This window comes from Octodon degus, unplaced genomic scaffold (genome assembly GCF_000260255.1).
Source record: "Octodon degus isolate 3935 unplaced genomic scaffold, OctDeg1.0 scaffold00103, whole genome shotgun sequence".
In the NCBI taxonomy this organism is placed as follows: Eukaryota; Metazoa; Chordata; class Mammalia; order Rodentia; family Octodontidae; genus Octodon; species Octodon degus.
The window spans coordinates 9,417,684-9,424,271 of record NW_004524679.1 but is presented as its reverse complement, the minus strand read 5'-3'; positions in this window follow the sequence as shown (position 1 = coordinate 9,424,271).

The following is a 6,588-nucleotide window of genomic DNA, read 5'->3' as shown; positions in this document are numbered from 1 at the left end:
CTATACACTTTGTGCTATGTATATAACCCATTGTACTACTTGAGTCAAAATGTCATAGTTATTCTGATCAGTTGTTCTTCTTTATACTCCAGTGCCAAGATTGTCTAGGATCATAGTTAATTCTATAGTCTAAGACCAAATAGCTGGGTGCTAAATTGAAGAGGCAGCAAATTCTCAAGTGTAAAGAATTGAAAAGGTAAGATTTGGCAATGCACTCAAAAGCCAAATCCCAATTACAAGTAAAACACATGTGAGAAAAGTAGTCATTTATGTACTAGTCATAAAGTTACCTAACATAAGCAATTTATAAGAAATAACACATAAAGCAAATTTATGAAAATTAGAATATCAAGGCGTTGAAGCAAGATGAAACACCAGACATTCAGATTGCTAAGGACAAGTCTATGGGAAAGTGAGATGGAGGAAAACAAAAACTACCCACCTGAACTTTATAAAATGGTAGCAGAAGAAGTAACAAAGGAGATAACTGAGGCTCTAGAGAAGTTTAAATAAAAAATTAATCTATTAGATAAATAAAGAGGGAGCTGGGGAGTTAGTTCAGTAGAATAAATGCTTGCCTGGCAAGCACAGGGTCCTGAATTAAATCCCTGGTATCACAAAAAAAAATAAAGAGAGTTTGATAGTAATGAAGGGTATGTTTAGTGAACCTAGACTAAAGGCACATAAAGGTACAAGAGTTTAGGAAAATGATGAAAATCATAATGTCCCACATAGGAAAGAAATTGAGTTCAGAAAATATTCAACTATACACACAGTACATTAAAAATTCTATTTAATATATATGCAGCAGAATCATACATGGTGAGGACAGAATATCATATCTAGAATACAGGTTGGTGGTTAGGGATTATCCAAAGAAAGAATTAAAAATAACAAAGGACCATGAAAACCATGATTAACAGCTGCTAGATGCTAAAAAATAAGATTAATCAGAATCACTAAAAAATCAGGACATAAGTGCATAAAAACTTACTCATACAGGTAATGTCAGAAAACTTCCCACCAGTGGGAAAAATAGGCATACAGGTAAATGTCAAATATAGAAATCCAGTTAGACATGATCAGAAACACACACACACACACACACACACACACACACACACACACACACAAAGAATCCAGATATTCCACACAAGATCAGAATATTAAAAGCTGTTAGAAAAAAGAAAAAAAAATCACCTATAAAAGAGACTCTATCAGAATCACATGAGACACCTCAATACAAGATTAAGTCAATGAGAGCTTGGAGTGATGTATTAGAAGCCCTAAAAGTATACAAACTGCAACTCAGTTTGATACACCCTGAGAAATTGTATCCTAAAATTGAAGGAAAAGTCAGATACTTCCATGATACAGAAGATCTAACGAAATTCTTTACCACAAACCAGCACTCCAAAACATTCAGAAGCATATTCTAGAAAGAGCAATGAAGACACAGTACAAAGAATGCACCAGACAAGGCAAGGAACTAAATGTAAAGGATAGAAAAGGAACTAACAACGGGAAAATAATACAGCAAGGATAAGTTAATACATATCAATTATAGTCATCAATGTAAATTTTCTCAGTTCCTCAAACAAAGGAAATAGATTGCAAGAATAGATACAGAATAAAGGTCTAACAAAAGCATATTTAACTTAAAAGTAAATTCATAGATTGAAATCAAAGGATGGAAAAAATATGCTATATTACAGGACCCTAGAAAAAAATTCTGGGTTAACTATTCTAATTGCAAAGAAAGTAGACTTCAAGATAAGTTGGATCAAGACAGACAAGGTCACTACACATTTAAGAAAGAAATCCAAGAAGAAGAGTTAGAAATGACAATATATATGGACCAAATATCAGTGCATCCAATTACATAAAAATACATTAATGAATAAAAAATTCAAGTAAGCACTAATATAACTACAGCAAGGAACCTCAATAACACACTGTCCCAAATTATCACACCAACTAGACATGAATAAGAAGGGAATTACCAAACTTTTGATGAACTGAGTTTAATAGATAGGCACAGAATGTTCTAACCTATAACATCAAAATACATATTTTTCTCAGCTACATATAGAACTTTATCCAAAATAGAACTCATATTGACATATACAATATGGTAAGTAAATGTGAAGTATTTAAAATATACCATGAATATAATCTGATCACAATGCAATGAAATTGGTAATCAATGGCAAGAATACCCACATGAACATGTGAAAATTAACACCCTTTTGACCAAAACTTCATCAGAAAAGCATATACAGTTTCTACAAATAAATGATACTGCCAATAAAAGTGTACTTCAATATATGAGATGCAGTAGTGCTACAAGGGCAGCAAATAGTGTGAAATGGCACATGGCAAAACCAGAGTGAGCTCAAATGTACAGCCAAATGGTGAGCAACAAGCTATCGGGAAAAGAAAGGAAAATTGAACTCAAAGAAAGTAAAAGATTGGAAATCATAAAAATCACAGCAGATATTAATGAAATTAAGACTAAGATAATAATACAGGGCTGAGGATATGGCTCAGTGGCACAAGTTCCTGCTTGACAAGCCCAAGTTTCTGAGTTCAATTACCAGTAAAAATGAACAAAAGCAAAAACAATAACAATGAAAAAAAGGTAATAAATTAAAACAGACAAGAAAAACATGTCATACTACTGTCCTGCTACAAGGATGGACATGGTTAGATTTCTCAAGTTCTGTGTAAAAATATGTAATTATTTATTCCAATTTTTAAATTTTAATTTTTTTCTTCCATGTTATGTCTAAGATGTTTGATATTCAGACAGATAGTGAAGGTAAACTCAGCTGCCTATGTTATAGGGTAAAAACATCATTAAGTTTCTCCTCTGGAAGGTTAACAACCTAACATTACAGACAAAATTTAGAGAAAAGAAGGGTTAAAGGACATCCAATATTTTGGCCTTAGAAATTCAAGGTCAGTGAAGAATCAGGATATAAGAGCGCCTGTACTGTAACATCATTTAACTCAGTGGCATCAAAAATTTTCTGATCAAAGAGATAATGGGGCCACAGAGGAAATTAATTGATGGTGTAGAGTGTGCCTAAAGAGAGTCACATGGTGAGAAAAAATTCTCTCAGTCTTTCACAGAAAGCAAATTGGTCAAGCCATGGTCGTGACTCATCCACATGGCTGACACTGACAAAGGATCTACAAAATGAGGTACAAGGCCTCAGGATAAATTCTGAGGGGATTTGACTGACCTTATCAGATACAAAAGCTACAAATCTTGTTAAATAGGTCTTGCTTTATCTTGGTCTTAACCATTGAGCATAAAAATATAAAATTGAAATATAACAAATAAAATGCAAATTTTAAGCCAACACTGATGAAAAGAGACAAAGAGGATCAATACACATTAGTTAACAGAAATCTCCAAGAACAAGAGGAAAAATCTTAGATATTTATGCACCCAACTACATAAAATGAAACGAAATAAGCACTAACACAATTGTAGTGGAGAAATTTAACACCTCATTCTCAAAAATGGATAGATCTTAGGCATAACGTGGAACAGGAATTTTTTTATCAAGTATTGATGTGTTTAAGTCCCTACAGAATATGATGAAAAATATGTAAAAAATAAAATATATTTTGAAAATAGGCATAAAGAATTATATAATATGTATGTTTACACATAAGTCCAGAAATCTAACCATATACAACCTTGTAGCAGGACAGTTCCACAACATTACATGCAATTGGATTACCAAAAACAAATCGGGCAGATATAGAAATTATGAATAAACTCATAATAGCCAATGAAATTGAAAACATAGTTAAATATTTGCCATTAAATAGAAGGCCAGGATCTGATGGATTCACTGTGGAATTCTAAAATAATTTGGAGAAAATCTAATGCCACTAGTCTGAAACACTTTAAGGAAAATGAAATGGAAGCAGTACTTCCAGAGACTTTGGCAGATGCAAAATTTACCCTGATTCCAAAATTAGAAAAATACCCAATCATAAAAGAAAACTATAACCAATCTCCATAGTGAACATAGATGTAACAATCTTTCATAAGATAACAGCAAACAGTACAGTAAATCATCAATAACTATATCTGCAATACATAACACATGCATTTATCTTGGAGAACTGGTCCATGTACAGTTTGCATTTTGATCCTTTTTGCTTATCTTTCCCTTTCTCCATCCCCATATTGCCTCCCTATCTCTCTTGGAATTAAACTCATGATTTTGTGCTTTCCAAGCAGGAACTGTGCCACTGAGCTACATTCGAGGCCCAAAAGATAGGTCTTTTTTGTTGCTATTTGTTTTTTAATACGTGGTGTTGGAACAACAGTCTTTCCACATGCTGTAGACAAAACTAAGCCCATATCTATCACCATGCACTAAACTAAAGTCAAAAGTCCATCAAGAATCTAAATGTTAAGAAAGAAATACTAAATTTAATGGAAAAATGTATGTAGAAGTCCTACAACATAGGTGTGTCTCAGAGACTTCATGAACCAAAATCAGATTGCAAAACAAATACTATGATGAATCAACAAGTGGGATCTCACCTTATTAAAAAGCTTTTGTAAAAGAAAATAAGTCACCAACAAAGTAAAAAAAAAAACTGACAGAGTAGGAAAAAAATATATCCAGTTGCTGACAAACAACTTATTTACAGAGCATATGAAGAATTGAAAACTTCAGAGGCACCAGATTCAAAGACCCAACCCAAAAGTTGTCATCTGAGAGGAACAGGTACTTCTCAGATGAATAAATGCAAGCAGAGAATAAGTACAGGAAAACTATTCAATAGCAATGGTCATGTGATAGATGCAAATTGAAGCAACACTGAGATTCTATCCCACCCCAGAAAAAAATAACTATCACTAAAAAATCAACTGATAAATGCTGGACGGCTTATGTAGAGACGCGAACCTTTCTACATCATGGAAGTGTAGACTTGTACAATCATTACAGAAATCATGTGGAAATTCCTTAAAAAAAAACTGGGATTGAAGGTCCCTTTCAACCTATTTTTTCCTTTCTGGTTATCTTCTTACAAGAACTAAAATCATCATACCTCCGTGATATATATGCAACCATGTTTATAGCAGCACAATCTGTAATAGCTTAACCTTGGAAGCAACTCAAATGTCCTTCAACATATTAATGGATAAAAAATATGTAGGATGTTTTAATCTAATGGTACACTACTTAGCCATAAAAAAGATAAGATAGAGTTTTCTCTTGCAGGAAAATGCATGAAACTTGAGAACATTTGTATAAGTTAAATCAGACCCACAACTAAAGATATTGTATTGTCTCAATATTATGAAAAAAAAAACTGAACAATTAAATAAGATCTTAAATGTACAATAGGTATTGTTAATTGGGATGAAACTGTTCAAAAGAAACACAAAACTGTGATGGGAATAGGAGAAATTTCAAAAGGAAGAATAGACATATTATATGAATATTTAAGATAGTTAAGATACAGCCAATTTCTCTTATTTCATTAAAATAATTTTATAATACCTTATAGGCAGGATATTATGCCTGTATTTTCTACTCTGAATAACTACTAGGAAAAAAATACATTGTATCAACTATTATAGCTGTCATAATAATCCACTTTGTAACTTGGTTTCACTGTTATCTTTACAAAGAAAGAAGAATTAGAACTGTGGAAAAGAAAAAAATAGTTAAGACAATTTTACTACTAATCTCCTGGTTTATTGAAAGGAACAGTTAATGCTTAGCTATATAAGGCAATCTGAGCCATTATTTGAAGCTAAAATATATAATGTAACCACCACTGTTAATTTCCTATCACCTTGTTTTGAAATTCTGTATCATTTTTACTGTTTTCTGTTGTTTTGTTTTCCTAATTCATTTAAAAGAAAATTAAAACATATGTAAATCAATAAATGTAATACACCATTTTAATATAGCCAAGGACAAAAAGCATATGATTCTCTCAACATATTCAGAAAAGCAAGAGAAAAATCAAACGCTATCTCATGGTAAAAATGCTACAGAAAATTGGAATCGATCATCTTTACCTTGATCTGATAAAAGCCATATATGTGAAGACTTAGGACATAGGAGAACTTATGCTATAACATCATGTAACTCAGTTGTGTACCAAATTTTCTGATGAAGGAGATTATGGGGCCACAGAGGAAAGTGATTGATGATGTAGAGTGTGCCTAAGGAGAATCATATGGAAAGAAAACATTCTCTCAGTCTTTCACAGACAGCAAATTGGTCAAGCAATGGCCATGACCCACCCACATAGCTGACAATGACAAAAGATCTACAAACTGCGGTACAGGGATTCAGGATAAATCCTGAGGGGACTTGATTGACATGGTCAGATACAAAAGTTACATTTCTTGTTAATTAGGTCTTGCTTTGTCCTGGTGTTAACCATCCATCAGAAAGTTAAAAAAACGAGGTATAAGGGGTGAAGCCATGTTAGTATGCTGGGCTGTAAAGGGCTCAGGTCAACAATTTTGATATTGCCAGTCCTGTGAATGCCCCACTAGTATTATAGACTACTGGACTATATTGGAATATTTTG